At 46.4% G+C, this 23,311-nt stretch overlaps 1 long non-coding RNA gene across 2 annotated transcripts in view; it reads left to right on the top strand.

The window, feature by feature from the left end:
- The first annotated feature begins 10,417 nt into the window (after nt 1-10,417).
- LOC125117365 (uncharacterized) overlaps nt 10,418-23,311 on the top strand; it is a 36,488-nt gene continuing 23,594 nt past the window's right edge. Inside the window, exons 1-2 of one of the 2 annotated variants that reach the window (XR_007132598.1) lie at nt 10,418-11,925; nt 13,315-13,497. This is a non-coding gene — a long non-coding RNA (uncharacterized LOC125117365). Of the gene's footprint in view, nt 11,926-12,573; nt 13,498-23,311 lie in introns of those variants that run through there. The other variant, XR_007132599.1, reaches the window with a different exon arrangement.

Below are 23,311 nucleotides of genomic sequence, written 5' to 3'. Positions count from 1 at the left end.
AATTTGAGTTTTCTCTTTTATTAGTGGTCAGTCTAGCTACAAGTTTATTATATTCGTTGATCTTTTCAAAGAAATGCTTTTTTGTTTTGTTGGTTTTTGGGATTCCCTTCTCCATTTCATTGATTGAGGTTCTAATATTTATTATTTTTTATTACATTTCTGCTTTTTTTTTTAATAATTTCTTAAGAGGGAAAGTTAGGTTATTGATTTGAGTTTTTCTCTTTTTAAATGTATGAATTTTGGAGTTCCCTGGTGGCTCATCAGGTTAAGGATCTGGCGTTGTCACTGCTGTTTCTGGTCACTGCTGCTTGTGGGTTTGATCCCTGGCATAGGAACTTCCACATGCCACAGGTGTGGCCCATATATAAATATAATATATTTAGGGCTGTATTTCTTCTACATACTGTTTTAGCAGCATCTCACATATTTTGAAATGTTGTATTTTTGTTTTCATTCATCCCGAAGTATTTACTAATTTTGCCCGTGATTTCTTCTCTCTCCATTGATTGTTTAAGAGGGTGGTGTTGCATTTCCACATGTTTATACATTTTTCAAATTTGTTTCTGCTGTCGACTTCTAATGTTATCTCATTGTATGGAATGTTATGTTTTATATGGTTTCAATTCCTTTAACTTTTTTGAGACTTCTTTTATAGCTTAACATGGTCTATCCTATGGACTTTTCTCAGCACTCTTGAGAATAACATGTGTTCTGCTCTTGGGTGAAGACGGTAGATGTCCAGCAGGTCTAATCAGTCTACAGTGGCACTGAAATCCTTCCGGTCCTCATTGTTCTTTGTCTTCATTCTAACCATTATTGGAAGTGCTGTTTCAAAGTCTCAGCCATTATTGATGAATGGTATTTTCGTCCCTTTAGTTAAGTCAGCTTTTGTTTCATGTGTTCTGGGGCTCTGAGGTTACATGCACGTCTGTTTATAATTGCTCCGTCTTCTTGTGTATACTGAGCCTCAAGTCCATCAGCAGCTTCTTGGTGGGATCATAAAGAGGAGCCATGGAAACGCCTGAGCTCTTATCCTGTCCCTATGCAGCAGGACAGCTTCTTCCCTATAGGCAGTAAGGCCTCCACTGCCATGTCAAAGACCGCAAAGAAATGACTAATGCTCTCTCACTCTGTTTGGCAAACTACAGACATACCCTTGGGCAAGTTTGCTTCTACATAACAACCCCATGGATGTCTTGGCAGCCCTCGTGTCCTGTGGCGTTGCGCAAGTCTGAACGCCCAACAGAAAACAGTCTCAGTTGCTACGGTTTATCTGTTCGTTAGGGTCACACCATTCCTTCTACACAGGAAAATGCCACCGTGGCTTTATCTTTAAAGGAACTGCCACCATGATCGGGATCCACAGTGGTTGCAAGATATCAGGAGGCGGCATGTAGTGCTTTCTTCATCGTTCTGTGATTCATGTCACTCGCGCTGGAGCGTAACCCACAAGCAGATCTAGTGTCAAGTCTGGCAGCCCCTCTGCTCCCCCGAAACCTTTGAGGCTCCATTGCCCAACGGCCAGTGGTGACTGTTAGATTATGAGCCCTTTGCGAAGTGGAACAAACAACTCCCCCCAAAAGGGCGTAGCACCTCATCTGCACTCCCTGCTATAAAGGTGGTTTCTCAGAGTGGCCTTTGGGAGCTGGGACGTGACACATACAGATTTTGTGCTTCTGTCGGTCTTCTGCTCCTGTGTGAGTTTACTCTTGCAGCAGCCGCTGTCTATAATGGCGTCCCTATGGACAAGGAGAGTCTTGTTGGTGCCACTAGATGGACGATGCTCCATTTTGCTTCCAGGTCCAGACGATGATGCTGGAAACCAGAGAAGGTCTTGCACAATACACATGTGTTCCAGACACTGAGAGTATTTTCAAATGCCCCATAAATCTAAAAGATGTTGGAAATTCAGAGGATGGAACTTTAGTCAGTAGCACTAAAAAAACCCTATATTTTTAAAGAGAAATATTGCAGATATACGGCACATAACGTGGAGAAGTTTGGAGTGGTTTTTTTTTTTTTCCATTTGTTGTCCTTCCAATCTTCCTCATGCCTCTAGATATTTTTCCCTTTTTAAATGAGTTTTTCGGCATTACATTTCAATATATACATATAGATAGGTAATCCTAGCACACCCGCACATTGCTTCCCTTCCAGCGCTTTAACACGTCAGCTCACAAATGTGTCCGTGCATTTCAGGGAGTCTTCAGCAAGCAGTCGCACACTTAGATGATGGGTGCCATGGCAAGTCACCTGAGCTGGCAGATCTGAAAAGTCCTGCCTTGCCCTAGTGTATGTTTGAAATTGCCTATTTGTCCTTGCAAGGCTGGGATGCTCTCTTAAGAAGGGGAACGTGCTATGTACAGACAGTTGACGTTAGGAAATAGCATGATCATGGTTTACTGTAACTGGATGTGAATTCTCCCCACGTCCCCCATATCAGGTCATTTTAAATTACCTATTGAATTCAAAATATTTATAAATACTTGAAGAGTCTTGAATGGCTCCAAGCTAGAGTAACACTTGCCAAGTCTAAGTTAGCTCTCCTTTGAAGGCTGAGCCTCTTGTTTCCACATCAGTGCTCCAAGCAAAGCCTCTGACGGCAGATGGCTCCTCTACAGCATCCCTCCCCACCCCCCCAGGGTGAAGACGTGTGACCAAGGCCCCCTCCCTGATGCCTCCAGGATCCTCTTCCTCCCCTTCTTGCTTTTCTCCTTGTTATCAGTCATGCCACTCCCCGGCCTCACCTTCTGCTAGGATGGGCTTCACCTCCCACCTTTTGTTGCTGAAGAGAACTCAGAAAACCCCAGCTCTTCCAGTGCTCTCAGAGCCTAGGAGAGCACCGAGCTGGGTGCTTGCACGTGGGCAGTTGGTGTCTCCAGATCATTCAAATGGAGTGATATCCAGTTCAATCAACTCCTCCCCAAGAATTCCCAGCCCCTACCATGGGGATGCCTTCAAACACTCACATACACACACATATATATGGATACACACAGGCACACACCAACAACAAATTCAGGAAAATGGTGAGTTTCGCCTGGGCAGGGAGCACTCCTGCATTCCCGGCGAGGAGTTCTGAGTTGAAAAGTCCATCGTCAGTGTCACGAAAATAGTATATGCTCTTCAATGGGAAATAGGTGGGTAACTTGGCCCTTCCTGGGCTGATCGCACCACAGCCCCAGGTTGACTTCTGATAAGGCATATGGCAGAGTTCAGTGTGCTTGTTAGATACAAATGTCACGGATCAGCTCCTGGAAATTTTCTACCCTAATCGGCCTCAGGCTGTTTATTTTCAAATCTATGTATCGCTCTTTTAGGCAGGTTTCCAGGAGGATTATCTGGATCTGAGTGTATTTCCAGCTCCCTCCTCTCTTAATAATGGCTGAGAAGGAACTGGCCAAACCACAGGGACTGTATTTGAAGGGTAAATGGCACCTTTGCTGGAAACCGCATGGCAACAAACATTATTGTGCTGCCCCGCCTGTGCCTTCACAGGTTCTTGATTCTAATTTATGCTCTTTCAAAATGCGCCAAATTAGTAAGTATTTGAATCATTCCTACACGTACATATTATGCTTATTTTATTTTCCAGTATTTCAGGGTGTGTACCCAGAAATGAGAGGTGTTTTTAGCAGGTGCAACTACATTCTAGGCTCCCACCGAGCTCCTCTGCCCACGGAAGAAGGCTTTGTCCCTCCAAATCAGCTTCCTAGTGACATGGAGGTGTCCCTCCTTGATGTTTTACTTTCCCCAATGCAAACAATGCATCGTCTACTTCAATATTAGGCTCCAATCAGGTTTTTGACATCAGTATTTTTTCTCCACTTTTTGGAATGTGTGCCTGGAATTGTCTCTGGAAACCTGAATGGCAGGCTTGACTTTCATGCCTTACCTGGAGCCTATTTGTACTGGAAACAAATGTTTTTGTGTTATTCTCCTTAGGGAGGGCTATATTAATCAGAATACTCCTTCCCAGATCTCTTTGCGCACCAAATTGAATAAGGTTAAATGGCTCTCTATGGGATAAAGGTGGGCAAAGATGATTTGCATCTGGCAGTACCCTGAGACAGCTCATTCTGGTTCCTTGTGCTGGCCCCTGGGTACCCATTCTCTCCATTCATTCTGGCAAAAGGCACATGCATCTTGATGATCTAGAAGCAGTCCCACAGCATCAAGATCGAGGTTAAAAATAAGTGGGATCCAATCCAGCAACATTTTATGCTGATCACTATTCTGCTCCTTTGAAGAGACGTCAAATGCAGGTTGTGATCAGTTACATGGAGTTGACTTACTCGGCTTCCCCGCTTGGGATTACCTTGAGGAGAGAGTTCCTGGACTTGTCAAGGACAGCCGTTTTCCTTTCACCTCAAAGCGACGTCTCCCAGCCACTAAATGACAGAACAAGTGGCATTAGGACATCTCAGAAAAGTTTTCACATTCTATGTAGTATTTCCTGTTGCCATGAAGTTACTAGGAAACGTCTTATTAATTTCTTTTTTTTTTTTTTAAATCAGGAAATGGAGATCAGGGTGTCTGTTTGCAGGGACACCAACGCTGTGCAATAAGAAGAAGTGGGCAATATTAACAAAACAAAGGTTCGTCCTACGCATTTTTTTTTTTTGGTCTTTTTAGGGCTGTAGCAGCAGCATATGAAAGTTCCAGGCTAGGGTCAAATCAGAGCTGCCAGCCACAGCCACAGCCACAGCTCATGGCAGCACTAGGTCCTTAACCCACTGAGAAAGGCCAGGAATCAAACATGCATTCTCATGAATACCAGTCAACTAGTCAGATTTTTTTTTGTTGTCGTTTCTAGGGCCGCACCCACGGCATATGGAGGTTCCCAGGCTAGGGGTCTAATTAGAGCTGTAGCCACCAGCCTACTCCAGAGGCACAGCAACTCGGGATCTGAGCCACATCTGTGACCCACACCACAGCTCATGGCAGCATTGGATCCTTAACCCACTGAGCGAGGCCAGGGATTGAACCCAAAATCTCATGTTCCTAGTCGGATTCGTTAACCCCTGAGCCACGATGGGAACACCAACTAGTCAGATTCTTAACCTGCTGAGCCACAATGGGAACTCCCCACCCTGTAGAGTTTGAAAAACCTAAGAACGAATAGCACCCTACATTTGTGGTGGAGCTTGTACAGGTGGGATGATAAATGGGACAACTGTTTGGGAGGCAGGGTTTGGGGAAGAAGGAAGCAGGACACAGTGTCTGAAGGGAGACCAGGGGAGAGAAGCCTCATCAGGAGCATTCTGCACGGATGGAAAAATTGAAAACAAACTAATAAACCAGCCACACGGCTGTACCTCAAGCTCCGGGCACTCATTAGTGATCACATGATAGCACATGATAGCCATATTTTCTTGCTGGTAATGGGTTGTCTTCTTTCACCCCTTCGGAAGTTAAGGACTTTATTAAGGAGCACTTAATATCTTGGCCTAACCATGCAGCAACAGACTACCATAGTGGAAAGAGATTTAGGGGTTGGTGGAAAGAGTGTATGGAAGAAACAACGGAGAGAAACCATTTGAAACTCGTTGAGAAGCTGTTTCAACCAGTCCAGAGATGTTTATCTTAGCTCCTTATCTGTTAGCCACAAAGATGTACTGCGGCTCCATCAGACCTTGCAGCCCTTCCCCTCTGCCACCGTTTGGAAGTTTGGAGCTTACCATTCCGTGACCTTGGACATGATCGGGCACATCCTTCTCCCAGCTCACATCTATAGAGCACAGCTTGGGAGTTATGCCAACAAGCCCTGTGTGGCTCAAATGGGCTGAGAAGGGCCCTGCCCTGGGTGGGCACGCTCTCCCATCACTACCCAGTCCCAAGCACTGTTCCTGCAGCTGCTGCTTCTGTGAGGGTCAGATGCAGTCTCACTGATGAGTGGAAGGTGCTGCCAAGGCTCCCGGAGGCGGGGATGTTATCCTGTCACAGCTGGCAAAGAGCACGTTGAGATTGGATCACGAAGTGTTATTCTAAGTCACCAAGTTCATGTGTAAGTAATGGGAGACTCACACTCTCCGCTGAATGACGAAGACGAGCACGGACGCCTCGGCTCCAAGTGCATCTCACAGGAAACCGATAACCAGATGCGCCCACACCCGAGCACTTACAGAAACAGAGCCTCCTCCCCATCCTTCCCCGTCTCCTGCGGCCCATCCTCTATCCACATGAAGTGGCCGATGAACTCGTACCGGTTCTGGTCATGCAGCGTGGAAGAGCCTTTCCAAATGATGGGGACTTTCAGAAACAAAACAGTGATTTCTCATATAGAGATGTAGGAAATAACTACAAAAAGCCACTCCTCCACTATTTCTTCTGTAACATGGAGCCAAAGACTGAAATAAAAGGAAGAAAAAATGCATACCATGGCAATTTCTAATTTGTGGAGCATAATTTCAATAGCCTTCTATGTAACCTGCCCGTCTTTCTTTTTCTGTCATTAACCTAAGGAAATTTCCAAATGAGGAATCGTGCTCATTCTGTGAACAATGGACCTGATAAGGGTTGGAACAAATTCCTCTTTTGGCACTTATCTTTGGGTCTTATTTATATACTTTTGTGAAACTGGAATGAACGAAATGAGATAATCAAGATATGTCTGAAATGTTTGCGAAATAAAGCCTTTTACAACAAGGCACCCCACTCACAGACTAGGTCAAAAGCAGAACCATCTGCTTGGAATTGAACAATGGAACTGAAGTTGCTGAATTAGCTGTGAGAGAGCTTCCAGCTCAGTCCCCTTTTACTGTCACAGCTGAGCTCCACCCTGGGCGGCGCCAATACTCACCATCAGTTAGCAGTGCCGCGTCTGTCCGTGTGGTTTGGCAGCTGGTGGCGGGAGCTCTGGGTGTCTGTGGAACTGATGCAATGTGACGTCCATACTTGTTAGCTTCCGACCTTGATGAGACCACCTCAGAGGTGAGGGCCAGCTCCTGAGGCCAGAGACGTCAAATAAGAGAACCAAGTTCCCCAGGGCTTGGGGGAAAAGAAGCTGTGTCGACAACTTCTATGATGAGACAAAACGCTGACAGCAGAGAGAGGTTTCAGAGCTCAGTGTTTGATAGACCATGATGGAGGACTCTGAAGCAGAAGCAAGACCTCAAGTAGCAAGAAGGCTGCTGCTGCCCCTTCTTGGAGGGCCAGTGCTGTAGATCCACTGCAGGACCTGGGGAGACTCCTACTTCCAGTACCTGAGAGGCTTAAGTTTAAAGCCACCCTTATGAGCCCTTGTGGCTCCTGGGCAACTCCAGAGGTCCAGCCCTTCCAGCAGGCCCTCCAGTAAGACTTCGTTGCAGCTTCTATTCTAACCAGCTGAGAGGCCAGCTCAGGGCAACGCCAGTGTCGGGATGGCTTGTCCCATACCTGACTTAAGAGAGAGCTCTGTAGACTCCGTGGCTGCTGGCTGCTGCCGAGCCTTTCTTGGCCAAAATCCTCATGCTAGAAATGGCTCATCAAGTACTATCATGTCACAGGGTCCATCCTGATGTTTTAAAACCTTTTAGGAAGCACTACGTTATGCCCTGCTTAAGATAACGGAGCATCCTGAAGAAATAAAGACCATTTCAAATTAACATGTGGCCCATCTTTCAGAGTGTCCAATCCCCAGTGATATACTTTTTTTTTTTTTTTGGTCTTTTTAGCTATTTCTTGGACCGCTCCCGCGGCATATGGAGGTTCCCAGGCTAGGGGTCGAATCGGAGCTGCAGCCGCCAGCCTACGCCAGAGCCACAGCAATGCAGGATCCGAGCCGCGTCTGCGACCTACACCACAGCTCACGGCAACGCTGGATCGTCAACCCACTGAGCAAGGGCAGGGACCAAACCCACAACCTCATGGTTCCTAGTCGGATTCGTTAACCACTGCGCCACGATGGGAACTCCCCCAGTGATACACTTTCAATGGAATATAGAAACCTGCTGTCCAGTCTCAGGCCCACTTCCTACTGGATCAGTTGTTCTGTCTAAAGGCTTTTGTTTGTTTTATTTCCCACATCTGCTTTAATTTTCCCAAGTTAACATTTGTTTCTGTCTTTGAATGTTTTCATTAATAAATTATAGAAAGGGCTTGAATCATCGTAGTCTGCTCAGTTCCTAAGACGATCTTACAAAACATAATATGCTGTTGTGGTGTTAGTTTTTCCCATTGGCTTTTGCCCTGAGCTGTTGACTTTCCCAAGGTGCTCTCCCTCCAGTGTCAGACAGAAATGGACAGAAATTTTTTTTTTTTTGCTTTTTAGGGTCACACTTAAGTTCCCAGGCTAGGGGTCAAATCAGAGATGCAGCTGCTGGCCACAGCCATAGCCACAGCCACAGCAACACAGGATCCTTAACCCACTGAGCAGGGCCAGAGACTGAACCCATATCCTCATGGATACTAGTCAGGTTCACAAACCACTGAGCCACAGGGGAACTTCCAAAAACCAGTATTTTCAAAGCAATGTTCTTTATAGTTAAGAATCACTGGATTCATTCCTTTCTGGGCAGCAAAATATCGATGGCAACATGGTCAGAGTCCATCAGATGAGCTTCATAACCTAGAACTTTATGGAATTAAGTTTGTCTGTTTGTCTTTGGGCCACGCCCAAGGCATGCAGAAATTCCTGGGCCAGGGATCGAACCCGCGCCACAGCAGCAACCTGAGCCACAACAGTGACAACACAATGCCAGATCCTTAACTCACTGGCCCACTGGGAACGCCCAGAATTAAGATTTGATGGTAGGAGTGAGCTCAGGCTCTGAAGTTTTAACTGGATTTTTGCACTTACTTACGTGTAGGTACTCTCTTTATGGCCTGTGTGAACCAGATGTGTGTAACAAATATAAATAAGATAGGGTTTCTGCCCTCAAAGAGCTCACAAGCCAATAGGAGAGAAAGACAGGACCCAGATAAAAGCACAGGAGGGGATGGGTTTGGATGAATTTGCATATGATCGAAAGGATGACTGGATAGCCCGGGGTGGGGGGTGGGGGAGGATAGCAAGGGTGACAGCAACAAAGTGTGGTGAGGCCAGTCGGGGCCGGTTTCGGGGGCCTCTCGTCAGGATTAGGGAGGCTTTGAAGTATTTGAAGCAAGAGAGTGACATGCTCTGGTGTGTGTGTGTGTAAGAACATCAGTGCGGCAGCAGAGTTATAATTGGGCTGGAGAGCTGTGGATCGAGGCTGAGACCAGTTCGGAGAAGACTGCCATCTCTGGGAAGGCGATGCTGAGGACCTAGATCAAGTGGGAGCAGGGGAAGGTGCTGGAAGGAAGGGACCCGAGAGGTTTCAAAAGGAGCCGTGCAGATGTGAGTCAGCGAGACAGAGGGATGACGCTCAGACTTTACGGATGAATTACGGTGTAACTCACAGCGGCGGCGGGCCATCTTTTCAAATTTCAGCTTTATTGAGGGATAATTGCCATATAAAACTGTGAGATATTTAAAGCGTACCTTGTGGCGATCTGGTGTATGCACGTCTTGGGCGGGGACTCCCCCTATCTGGCTAATTAGCACCCCCATCCCCTCGCATGCTGACCTGTTCTGGGTGTGAGAACATTAAAATTCTGCTCTCTTAGCAAATTTCAACTATACCCTACAGTGCTGCCCACTCGATTCAGCATGTTTTAGATCAGATCCTCAGCCTTTATTCATCTCATAACTGAAAAGTGTGAACACTCTTACCAGCCTCTGTTTCCCTGCAACTCCCAGCCCCTGGCAACCCCTTTTCTATTCTCTGTTTCTATCAGTTGGACCTTTCTTTTTTTCAGACTCCACCTACAGGCGATACCAGGCAGCATGCAGGCATCTTTCTCTTTCTGGATTATTTCACTTAGCATAAAGCTCTCAAGGTTCGTCCCCAGGGTTACAAATGGCCTTGGTTCCATCGGCCCCCAAGTCCCGCAGCAGATGCCACGGGCCCAGCTGGGTGCTGTGCACGCGGTAGGCTGACTTGGCAGATGGGGAATCTACCTCTGCTGTGTCCGCAGGAAGCAAGCCCGCTCTTTGTCCAGGAGGAGATATTATCTCGTCGTCAAGGTCACTTGCTTTAAGCACAGGTCTGAGAAATGGCCATGGTGAAGCGTGGTAAGAATGTTGCCTTCTTGGTGTACTCAGCAGGGTGTGTGGAGCAGGAGAGGAGCAGGCAGGATGACCTCTGAACAATAAGCCTTCTTCCCTATACTTCCCTCTTGAGGGCCGCACTTGCAGCCCAGGGAAGTTCCCAGGCTAGTGGTCAAGTCAGAGCTGCAGCAGCCGGCCTACACCACAGCTAAAGCCACACAGGATCCGAGCCGCGTCTGCGACCTACACCACAGCTCAAGGCAATGCTGGATCTTTAACCCACTGAGGGAGGCCAGGGATAGAACCCCCATCCTCATGATATAGTCAGGTTCTTAACCTGCTGAAGCACAATGGGAACTCCCTTCCCTGTACATTTTTAAATATCTTTAGGGTGAATTCAAAGGGATGAAATTACTCAGCTAAAGAGTTTGCACTGCTAGAGACACTCGGTACCTGTTACCAGATGACCTTCTAGAAACTTCCTCTGGCAGGTTTGCTTTCTCAGTTGCAGTCTGTAAGATGATGGTTGCTGTTCCCGAGTGGGCCCAGGAATGATGTTTCTCACCAGAGCGCTCAGGCCCATGCTGGTGTTCTCTGCTCTTCCAGGGACATGTCTCGTTTGTATCAACGGGGAGGATGTTTCAGCAGAACCATTTCCTGATGGGTGTCAAGCTGAAAACAGAGTGCTCGCCCCAGGCTGGCTGAAACAGGAATCCTAAGAGAAGCAACCACATTGCCCCCCTCCACCCCCACGGCTGCCCACCGCCCTCCCCACGCCCCCACCCCCAGCCAGTCAAGTCTCTTCCTCTTCAGGAGGCCCAGGTCCTAGTTTCTCCTTTGATCCAACACTACGGACAGGGGGTGTGTCATGTCTGTGTGCTTATAGGTGAATGTGAATGACTTTTCAAGGCATCCTGAAAACACAAAATCATTCTTTGGATTGCTTTTGTCAAATAATAAAATTATTTGACATAAGTCTCATTGAAAACAGATGTGGAAATACACAGTTCTGACTTTTTTACTAACCTTCCCTAGGGGTTCTTGGCTTACGCCAATCTGCATTTTGATGCTGAAAGTTTCAGCATCTGTCTTTCCCAGGTGGGTTGTCCTTAATATCCAGGAAGACTTTGCAGCAGCGAACATGGGTAAGAGCAAGCCTGGGGCATCACCCTTCCTGACTCCATGGTGTAGTCCTCTGCATCTCCGCGTGGGCATGGCTTCCTCCAGCCCCAGGCCACAGTTGAGGCGTTCGGATCATTTAAGTCAGTTTCATAAAACGAGTAAACGGAGTGCAAGTTTCTGTTCGTTCTAAGCTCAAGAGGCTGCCTCTCCTGTTGGCAGATATCAGAATTTGCAGCTCACAGGATAGTAAAGCAAGAGCTGCATTTTCCTTTCTGTGCCTGTTACAAAGTCTAAGGTGGGCTGCCCAGGGCTGATAGCCTGATGCCGTGATCTTTCAGCTCCGTAGCTTTTTTGTTTTCAAATGTTTTCCAGATGGTTTCTGCCCCTCCAGGCATAACATCTGCTCTCCACTCAGCCGGAAGTGGGAAGGGCACAACTTTGCCTTTTTATTTTGGAACCTGGGGAGTGGTGGCCACATCTCATTGGCCAAAACTGCGTAATATCCCTGCCTTCAGATGCAGGACAAGAGGGCGGTAAGGAAGGATGTGGATGAGCATGTGTGTCGGATAAACCCACCTCCTGTCTTCCCCACTGTCTCAAGTAAGAAGAGGAAGGAGACAGGGAAATAGGAGTGGCTTCTGAGAGTTCATCAACAGGAGGCAATGGGAGCTCCCTTCACAGCCTCAAATAGGTCCACGGAGGCCCACGTCTGTGCCACCTTGTTCCGACCTAAACAGCCAACCCAGGATGAGGTATGTGAAACAGGCATGATTAGGAGGCCTGCTGGCTGAGGATCCGGGTTGGATGGCTCATTGGTAGGGGGGGTTCCCCAATGGATTAGTGGCTATTCTCAGAGAAGGATGGGCATTTTGAGTCAGGGAGTCATCAGCCTACCTAACCTCAAGAGAGTGAATGGGGATGGCAAGCAGATTCTTCTACGACTGGCTCCTAGTACCCCCAGTGGCCTCTTGGCTTTGGGACCGGGAGGAACAGAGCTCTGGTCTTAGCATCCAGAACCGAGCTCGAATCCCAGCTCTGCCCCATGACTCTGGGCAAATCATTCTTTAGACCTCCGTGACCTCATCCCTGAAGTAAGACTAGAAACACCCATGGATTATATGAGAAAATAGAGTGAGGGAGTTCCCGTCGTGGCGTAGTGGAAACGAATCCGACTAGGAACCATGAGGTTGTGGGTTCGAGCCCTGGCCTTGCTCAGTGGGTTAAGGATCCAGCATTGCCGTGAGCTGTGGTGTAGGTCACAGATGCAGCTCGGATCTGGTGTTGCTGTGGCTGTGGTGGAGGCCGGCGGCTGCAGCTCCAGTTGGACCCTTAGCCTGGCAACCTCCATATGCCGTGGGTGCAGCCCTAAAAAGACAAAAGACAAATGACCAAAAAAAAAAAAAAAAGGAATGAGCACACTCTGAGGGGCCTAAAGCTTTGTGTACAGAGAAGGTGTCATGATTTTTAGAACAGAGCCAAGCCCTGACTATCATTGCCGGCCATCGATCTGTTTCATTTACTGAATTTGACCTCACGAACAGAGACCATTGATATTTATAAGAAGAACCCCTCGGTGGTTTTTGCAAGCCTTCTGTCACTTCTCGCCAGCCATATCCTCTCTCACGAGTGGCTGGGGAGAGATGCGTGTGTGTATAGAACATGCGTGTGCTCCGCCCAAGAGCTATGTCTCGAAATCCCACCTGTCACGTATGTATGAGGTTTCCCCTGCGCGTTTGCGCTCACACGGGCCCCAAAGGGTTAAAGCAACATTCGCAGGAGCCGCGCACACACGTCTCTCCCAGGCTGTCCGAGGAGACAGTCACCCGACCACACGGCATCCAGTGAGGTAATTGTCCCACACGCATCTCCTCCTCCTCGGGAGAAGGGGCCTAAAATAGAAATAAACGATCAGGTTACAGAATGAACTCGGAACGACCAATTTTGGTTCAAGTAAAGGCCTCCGACCTCACCATCCCCTGATGATAAATCTTTCAGCAACAGGTTGCTCCCCCGCAGAAACAGACTGTCTGGCAATGTTTTCACCTTCTGCACTTGTCAGGATGGAGAGTGTGTGAGGCAGGGGCCTGAACACACACGCAACCCACCGCAGACTCACACCTGCTCCGGGCTTCCTCTTTCAGCGGCTGACGGACTGGTCGGTACCCTGGCTGCTGACGGGAGGGCGAGAAGGGAGCAGGCTGCAGTGCAACAGAGCATCTGCAGAAGGGAGCCGCTGACCGGACGCCCAAGAAGGGACAGGACCCAGCTCTCCCGCCAGAAGGCATGTCACTCTAAGGTCTCCCACCTCTTCGTTTCCCCTTGGGGTAGGTTACTTAGAGTCAGTCCTATATCCCTGCAAATTTACAGCACAACGTGCACGTGTCCACCTGGCCCAGGTCTACCTGCGTACTCGGGGAAGGGCCACGCGGGGATGGGGCTTCAACACTCTCCAGGGGTCTTGGTGACAAGTCGTTCAGGGGTGATGGGGGCGGGGGGCGGGGACCGGGGACCTAAACTCAGGAAGCCACTTCTACCCATTGGTGTGTTGTTTCTGACAAAGAAATAGGACAACATTATCTTCTTTGGTTTATTTCTCTGGTTTCCTTGCTGTTTGCTTTTCCCTCCAAATCACATAGGGCCACACTGCATTCAAGGGACCTGTGTGTCCCTACTAAGTGTCACTGACCGCTGCACTCATGGGAGGCTTTAGTGTTGGATCTGGCTGATCCCCTTCTGTCATCCAAAGGCTGCTTCTGCGAACTGATGGGCCGGCCACTTGACCCTTAAGCCTCAGCCTCCCGGGCCTGAGGTGCAAGTTCTTTTCTGGTTCCCCCCGGCCTGCTGGTCTGCATCCTCCTGGGTGACTGACAGGGTCCTGGATGGCCCCTACTGCGTCTTTGTGTGAATTGCCAAAGGCTCCCAGCTCTTGGCAGACTGACTGGAAGGCATCCCTCTTTGAACTCAGGCATCTGAGCCAGGGCACGTGGCTGGCATGTGGCTAGCGAGCAGGTCCTCAGCCCCCAGGCGCACCCCTCCGCCCAGCTCTCGGATGCACGTCGTGGCCCTGACTGGCAGCCACACCTTTCTCTTTGACTCCAGCCAGAGTGTCACAGAGAGGCTGGCCACGGGGCAAGTCAGGCAGTGCTCACTCTCCAGGCCCTTTGACTCCTGCGTCGGGGACCGTAACGTCTTGGCGCGGACAGCAGCAGCTCCACTTGTGCCATGGAGACTTTTGTCTCATTTGTTCACTCAGCCCGTCCTCACTCAATGAATGTCTTCCAAGAGCCAGGCATGTACAAGGTGCTGAGGGTATTGAAGAGACAGAGACCAGGACAGATGTGGTCCCTGTGCTCCCGGGCCCGGGTCTAGGCAGGTGACGGGGAGGCAATCTCACCACATAGGTATGACGGCGGCGGTGCTGGGGAAGCAGGGAGACTTGGTTGTTTGGTTTGGGGTATCTGTCACAAGAACAGCAGGAGAAGACTATGCCAGGGTTGGAGTTCTCTTGTGGCTGAGCGGATTATGAACCCAGCTAGTTTCCACGAGGATGAGGGTTCCATCCCTGGACTCACTCAGTGGATTAAGGACCCGCGTTGGCGTGAGCTGTGGTGTAGGTTGCAGATGCAGCTCGGATCTCACGTTGCTGGGGCTGTGGTGTAGGCCAGCAGCTGTACCTCTGATTCAACTCCTAGCCTGGGAACCTCCATATGCCACAGGTGTAGCCCTAAAAAGCAACAACAAGAAAAAAGAGGGTGAGAAATCAACTTTGAAAAAACCCTTGTGAATGTTAAGGCTACGAGGCAGTGAAGGATAGAGACCCTCCAGGAACCAGAGGGAGATGTAGGTGGAGGGAACGAAGCTAGAGAAGGAGAGAAGGCATGAGAGGAGGGTATTGACATGTCCAGGAGAGGGACCACCAGTGCGGTGGTCTCATGAGCTGCTTGGGGAGGGTGTCATCCATGGGCCCTCCTGGAGATGCTGCAGCCGTGTGGTCCCTCTGAGGCCTGAGGCCCGGCTGCATCTGGTGAAACTTCATTTCCACGCAGGTGTTGGTGACATGGTCAAGTCATGTAGTGAGAGATTCAGTTGCTCCCGCCCTTGGTGGCCTGTCCACACAGTGTCATGAGGGGAAAGGGAGGGAGATTTCTGTCCCACTACACAGAGATGGAAGGAAGATGGTCCCAGCACTTGGGCCCTTCAATCAAGTCACACTTTCTCTGTCCCTTGGTATGAGAGACATGTTGGAGACAGAAACCTCCTTTAACAAAGGGTAAAGCTTGCTTCCTAGAGTTCTTTTGGCAAAAGGATTATTGAAAAATGTGTGTTTTTGGTCAAGGGAAGAGTCCTCAAATCAGACTTCTGGGTTCAAATGCCAACCCTACAATTTCCTTGGGCTGCCATGTTGAAATGCCATAGATTGGACAGCAATTAATAGTAAACAACAGAAATTGATTTCTCAAAGTTCGGAGATGGGGTGTCAGTGTGGGCAGGTTCTGGTGGTGGTCCCCTCCCTGGCTTATGGATGCTACCTTCTCATTGCACCCTCACAAGGAAAAGAGAGGTGGGTGGAGAGAGGGAGGGAGAGAAAGGGAGAACTAGTGTGCTGCCTCTCTTCTTATAAGGGCACTAACCCCATCACAAGGGCCCCACCCTCATGACCTCATCTAACCCTAACTACTTCCCAGGGGCCATCTCCGAATTCCCTCACATTGGGGGTTAGGACCTTAATGTGAATTTTAGGGAGACACAAACATTCAGTCTGGAACATTCTATCCTTGACCCCTCAAAATGATGTCCTTTTCACATGTCTTTCTACTCCAGCTACTTCAAAACCCTCAGCTGGCTCCAGCAACAATTCTAATGTCCAAAGTCTCATCTAAATATCATGTAAACAGATATGAGCGGGCCTCCAGATACAATTCATCTTGAGGCAAAATGCCTCTCGGTGTGAACCTGTGAAGCCAGACAAGTTACACACATCCACAGTACAGCGGTAGGACAGGAAGAAGATGGGTGTTCCTGTTTCGCAAGAGGACACTGGAAGGAGGAAGGGGTGATAGGTCCCAAACAAGCTCAAACCCAGCAAGGCAAACCCATTAGATCTTAAAGCTCAAGTACAATCCCTGCTGGTTTGACCTTCACTCTCCAGCCCATGGGGAGGCAGCAGCATCTCCAGGGGTCGGAGGGGCAAGCCCACCCACCTGGTGCTCTGTGAGGGTGTGGCTGGTGGCAATCGTGATCTTTGAAATTGAGGAAGAGGCAGCCTTGGCACCCTCCCCACCTCCAGGCCTGCGCCTCCTGGGCCTGTGTTGGGAGTGGCGCCCCTAAGCTCTCCTTTGGGGGTACTTCTTCCTTTTTCTCGAAACGCAAGTTTGCAGCTGAATAGCTCTGTGGTCCCATCCCCTGAAATCCAAGAAGCCCAGCAGCTTCCTTCATTCCGTCCTGCTCTCTCTGTGCCGTGTCCCTGGTACAATCCCATCTCTGTGCCTGGCTTCTCTCAACATGGCCTATTAAGTGTGGGAGTTGAATCCGCGATCGCCTATCAAGTGGTTTTCCAGCCATTTACTAGTGTCCTCAGAACGAGCTTTCTCATTATTTTCAGTATAGCTGAGAATTTTCCAAACCTTCAAGTCTGGCTCCGTTTTGCTTAAAAATTGTTTCCTCAAGTAACCTCTCTCGGCCCGAGCCACCACACCACCACACCACCACGCTGCTGCACTGGGACCTGAGCCCACGGCACCGGCGTTGAGCAGGGCCCTGCCACCCGAGCCCTGGGGCAGCTGCCTGAGTGGTTGTTGCTGTTGCCATCAGGCCCGCGCCACCACCAGGCCCGCGCCACCAGAGCCCCACTAAGAAGCCTCCGCCGCTGCCGGGGATGGAGCCCAGATTTTGAATTGAGCGCAGCAACGTGCAGCGCCTCTGCACAGGGCCGCCCAGCAAGCTGAGTTGTCCACACAGCTGCTTCCCATGAGGAACACAAGCGTCAAATGCGGGGAGCGAGGCCTCTGCTTGCGGCCTCCCATAAGTGTGTGAAACCAGACTAAACACCAAGGAAAAAAAGGCTTGCGATAACATCATATTGGGATTGGAAAAAACATATTCGGCTGTCAGGATTTTAAAACTTTCTTTGAGATGGGATTAAGATGGTGGAATAGAAGGACTGGAGCTCAACTTCTCTCCTAAAAACAACAAAATTCACAACTAAAGGCTGAGCAATCTTCACTCGAATGGACCGGAAACCTTAAAAAAGATATCCTACTCCAGAAGACAAAGAGGAGGCCACATCAAGAGGCAGGAGGGGTAATTACATGATATAAACAACCCCACACCTCCCGGGTGGGAAGCCCCACAGACTGGAAACTAACTGGTTCTCAGAGACTCACCTACAGGAGTGAGAGTTCTGAGCCCCACATCAAATCCTCACGTGTGGGGATCTGGCACTGGGAGAAAGAGCCCCTGGAGCATCTGGCATTGAAGTCCAGTGGGGCTTGTGTGCAGGAGCTCCACAGGACTGGGGGAAACAGAGACCCCATTCTTAAAAGGTGCACATGGGCTTTCATGTGAACTGGGTCCCAGGGCAAAGCAAAGTCTCCATAGGAATGTGGGTCAAACCTGACTGCAGTTCTTGGAGGGAAAACAGGGGTGAATGTGGCTTGTTGTGGGGGAAGGACATTGGAAGCAAAGCTCTCGGAATATTCAGCAGCCGTGCCTTTCTCTGGAGGGGGCCATTTTGGGAAAACCCGGCCCCACCCATCAGTCAGTGCTGTGAAGCCCCAGGGCAAACAGCAATCCAGGTGGGATCACAGCCACACCCCTCAGTAAACAGGATACCTAAAGACCCCTCAGGCACACAGCTGCCTCTAATCCCATCCAGAGACTAAGCCCCACCCACCAGAGGGATTAGAATCAGCTCCACCTACCAGTGGGCAGGCATCAGCCCCTCCCATCAGGAAGCCTATAGCAAGTGCCCATACAGACTTCAGCCACAAGGGGGGCAGACACCAGAAGTAAGAGAGGCTACAATTTTATTATCTGTAAAAAGGTCACCACACCAAAAACCTATAAAAATGAAAAGACAGAGAACTATAACTCAGATGAGGGAGAAAGGGAAAACCCCAGAAAATCAGCTAAGCAATGAGGAGATTCTCAGCATCCAGGAAAAAGAGTTTAGATTGTTGATGCTGAAGATGATGCAAGACATTGGAAATAAACTGGAGGCAAAGATGGATAACTTACAGGAAACACTGAGCAAAGAGATAGAAGATATAAAACTTAAACAAGAAGAGATGCAAAATACAATCACTGAAATAAAAAATTCACTAGAAGCAGCTAACAGCAGAATACAGGAGGCAGAAGAACAAGTAAGTGAGGTGGAGGACAGATTAGAAGAAATTATGAATGCAGAACAGAAAAGAGAAAAAAGATTGAAAACAAATGAAGAGAGTCTCAGAGAACTCTGGGACAATGTTAAACGCATCAACATCCGTATTATAGGGGTGTCAGAAAGAGAAGAGAGAGAGAAGGGGACAGAAAAATATTCCAAAAGATAATAGCCAAAAACTTCCCTAACATGGGAAAGGAACCACCCATGCAAATCCAGGAATCACAATATAAATACCATATTTAAAAAAAAAACCCAAAGAGGAACACCCTGAGACACATATTAATCAACCTGACCAAAATTAAAGAGAAAATCTTGAAAGCAGCTAGGGAAAAGAAACAACATACAAGGGAACCCCAATAAGATTATTGGCAGATTTTTCAGCTGAAACTCTGCAGGCCCAAAGGGAGTGGCATGATATACTTAACGTGATGAAAGGAAAAAACCTCCAACCAAGATTACTCTACCCAGCAAGGCTCTCATTTAGATTTGAAGAAGAAATAAAAACCTTCACAGATAAGCAAAAGCTGAGAGAATTCAGCAATACTAAACCAACCTTACAACAAAACTAAAGGAACTTCTCTAGGCAGAAAAAAGACAGCAACAGGAAACAAAAATACCACAAATGACAAGGCTCACCAGTAAAGGCTCACAGTAAAGATACGAAATCATCCATGCACAATTATACCACCAAAATCAGAAATCATGGGAAGAGGTGGGTACAAATGCAGGACACTGGAGATGAACTTGCAATTAAAAGACCAACAACTTAAAACAATCTCATATACATATAGACTCTTATATCAAAACTTCAGAATAACTGCAAACCAAAAATCTACAATTGATATACAAACAAAGAAAAATCAACTCAAATACAACACTAAAGATAGTCATCAAACCAGAAGAGGAGAGGACAAGAGAAGAAGGGAAGAAAAAAGAGCAACAAAAACAAATCCAAAGCAATTAATAAAATGGCAATAAGAACACACATATCAGTAATTACCTTAAATGTTAATGGACTAAACACCCCAACCAAAAGACATAGGCTGGCTGAATGGATACAAAAACAAGACCCATATATATGCTGTCTTCAAGAGACCCACTTCACTTCTAGGGACCCATACAAATTGAAAGTGAGAGGATGGAAGAAAATATTTCATGTAAATGGGGATGAAAAGAAAGCTGGAATAGCAATACTCATATCAGACAAAATAGACTTTAAAATGAAGAATATTTTAAGAGACAAGGTAGGTCACTACATAATGATCAAAGGATCAATCCAAGAAGAAGATATAACAATTTTAACTATCTATGCACCCAACATAGGTTCACCACAATATATAAGGCAATTGCTAACAACCTTAAAAGGACAAATCAACAATAACACAATCATAGTGGGGGACTTTAACACCCCACTTACAGCAATGGACAGATCAACCAGACAGAAAATCAATAAGGAAGCACAGGCCCTGAATGATACATTAAAACAGATGGACTTAATAGATATTTATAGGACATTCCATCCAAAAGCAACAGAATACTCATTCTTCTCAAGTGCACATGGAACATTCTCTAATATTGATCACATCCTGGGCTACAAATCCAACCTTGGTAACTTTAAGAAAATTGAAATCATATCAAGCATCTTTTCCGACCACAATGCTATACGACTGGAAATCAACAACAAGAAAAAAATCTGCAAAAAACACAAACACGTGAAGACTCAACAACCAATGGATCACTGAAGAAATCAAAGAGGAAATTAAAAAATACCTAGAAGCAAATAACAACAAAGATACAACACTCCAAAAACTATGGGATGCAGCAAAAGCCGTTCTAAGAGGAAAGTTTATAGCAATACAAGCCCAGCTCAGGAAACAAGAAAAAGCTCAAATAAACAAGCTAACTTTACATCTAAAACAGCTTGAGAGAGAAGAACAGACAAGACCTAAATTTAGTAGAAGGAAAGAAATCATAAAGAGCAGAGCAGAAATCAATGAAATAGAAACAAAACCATAGAAAAGATCAATGAAACGAAAAGCTGGTTCTTTGAAAAGATCAACAAAATTGAAAACCCTTAGCCAGACTTCTTAAGAAAAAAAAAGAGAGGACTCAAATCAATAAAATTAGAAATGAAAAAAGAGAAGTTACAATGGACATCACAGAAATACAAAGGATCATAAGAGACCGCTGAAAGCAACCACATGCCAACAAAATGGACAACCTAGAAGAAATGGACAAATTCTTATAAAAGTACAAGCTTCCAAGGCTAAGTCAAGATGAAATAGAAAAGATGAACAGACCAATCAAAAGTACTGAAATTGAAACTGTGATTTTAAAACTTACAACAAAAAAGACAACAAATAACAAGTGTTGGTGAGGATGCAGAGGAAAGGGATCCCTTGTGTACTGGTGGGATTGTAAACTGGTGCAGCCACTATGGAAAACAATATGGGCATTCCTCAAAAAAATTAAAAATCTAACTGCCATGTGATCCAGTAATTTCACTTCTGGGTATTTACCTGAAAAGAAAAAAACAAAAACACTAATTTGAAAAAATATGTGGAGTTCCCGTCGAGGCTCAGTGGGTAATGAACCCAACTAGCATACATGAGGATGTGGGTTCCATCCCTGGCCTTGCTCAGTGGGTTAAGGGTCTGGTGTTGCCGTGACCTGAGGTATAGGTTGCAGACACAGCTCAGATCCAGTGTTGCTGTGTGGCTCTGGTGTAGGCTGGCAGCTATAGCTCTGATTAGACCCCTAGCCTGGGAACTTCCATATGCCACGGGTGCAGCCCTAAAAGACCCCCCCCCAAAAAAAAGAAAAAAAGAAAAGAAATGTGTACACCAATGTTCACTGAAGTGTTATTTACAATAACCAAGATATGGAAGCAATCTAAGTGTCCACTGATAGATTAATAGGCAAAGAAGATATGATATACATATACAATGGAATACTACTCCTCCATTGAAAATAATGAAATCTTGGGAGTTCCCATTGTGGCTCAGTGCATTAAGAACCCGACTAGTATCCATAAGGGTTTGATCCCTGGCCTCGTTCAGTGGGTTAAGGATCTGGCATTGCTGCAAGCTACAAGCATAAGTTGCAGATGCAGCTCGGATCCTTTGTCTCTGTGGCTGTAGTGTAGGCTGGCAGCTATAGGTCTGATTCAATGCCTAGCCCAGGAATTTCCATATGCCACAGGTGTGCCCCTAAAAAGCAAAAAAATAAAAAATAAAAAAAGGCAAAACAAAAATCTGGCCATTTGCAACAACACGGATGGATCTAGAGAGTCTTATGCTAAGTGCAATAAGTCAGACAAAGACAAATACCATATGATCTCACTTACATGTGAAATCTTAATATTGTCAATAATATTGTAATAACTTTGTGTGGGGACAGATAATTACTAGACATCATTTTGTAATGCATACAATGTCAAATCACTATTCAGGACACCTGACACTAACATATTATTGTACATCAATACATCAATTATATTTCAATAAAAAAACTCTTATGCCTTAAAAAAAAAAGGCAAAGAAAACCATAGAAAAGATCAATGAAACGAAAAGCTGGTTCTTTGAAAAGATCAACAAAATTGATAAACCCTTAGCCAGACTTCTCAAGAAAAAAAGAGAGAGGACTCAAATCAATAAAATTAGAAATGAAAAAAGAGAAGTAACAACAGACATCACAGAAATACAAAGGATCATAAGTGACTACCGTATGCAACTATATGCCAATAAAACAGAAAACCTAGAAGAAATGGACAAATTCTTAGAAAAGTACACTCTTCCAAGACTAAACCAAGATGAAATATAAAAGATGAATGGACGAATCACAAGAACTGAAATTGAAACTGGGATTAAAAAACTTCCAACAAACAAAAGTCCAGGACCAGATGGCTTCACAGGTGAATTCTATCAAACATTTAGAGAAGAGCTAACACCTATCCTCCTGAAACTATTTCAAAAATATGTAGAGGAAGGGATACTTCCAAACTCATTCTATGAGGCCACCATCACCCTGATACCAAAACCAGACAAAGATTCCACAAAAAAAAAAAAAAAAAAAAGAAAGAAAGAAAGAAAAAGAAAACTACAGGCCAATTTCACTGATGAACATCGATGCAAAAATCCTCAACAAAATACTAGCAAACCACATCCAAGAATACATTAAAAGGATTATACATCATGGTCAAGTGGGATTTATCCCAGGGATGCAAGGGTTCTTCAATATCCACAAATCCATCAGTGTGATACACCACATTAACAAACTGAAGAATAAAAACCATATGATCCCCTTAATAGACACGGAAAAAGCCTTTAACAAAATCCAACACCTATTCCTGATAAAAACCCTTCAGAAAGTGGGCATAGCAGGAACCTACCTCAACATAATAAAGGCCATATATGACAAACCCACAGCGAACATCATTCTCAATGGTGAAAAGCTGAAAGAATTCCCGCTGAGATCAGGAACAAGACAAGGATGTCCTCTCTCGCCACTACTCTTCAACATAGTTCTGGAAGTCCTAGCCACAGCAATCAGAGAAGTAAAAGAAATAAAAGAAATCCAAATTGGAAAGGAAGAAGTAAAACTATCCCTATTTGCAGATGACATGATACTATATCTACAGAACCCTAAAGACTCTGCCAGAAAACTGTTAGAGTTCATCCATGAATTTGGCAAAGTCGCAGGATACAAAATTAATACACAGAAATCGACGGCATTTATATACACTAACAATGAAA

The sequence above is a fragment of the Phacochoerus africanus genome, chromosome 16, assembly GCF_016906955.1.
Source record: "Phacochoerus africanus isolate WHEZ1 chromosome 16, ROS_Pafr_v1, whole genome shotgun sequence".
NCBI lineage: Eukaryota > Metazoa > Chordata > Mammalia > Artiodactyla > Suidae > Phacochoerus > Phacochoerus africanus.
Note: the sequence above shows the minus strand (reverse complement) of the source record. Positions and strands in the feature narration are given on the sequence as shown.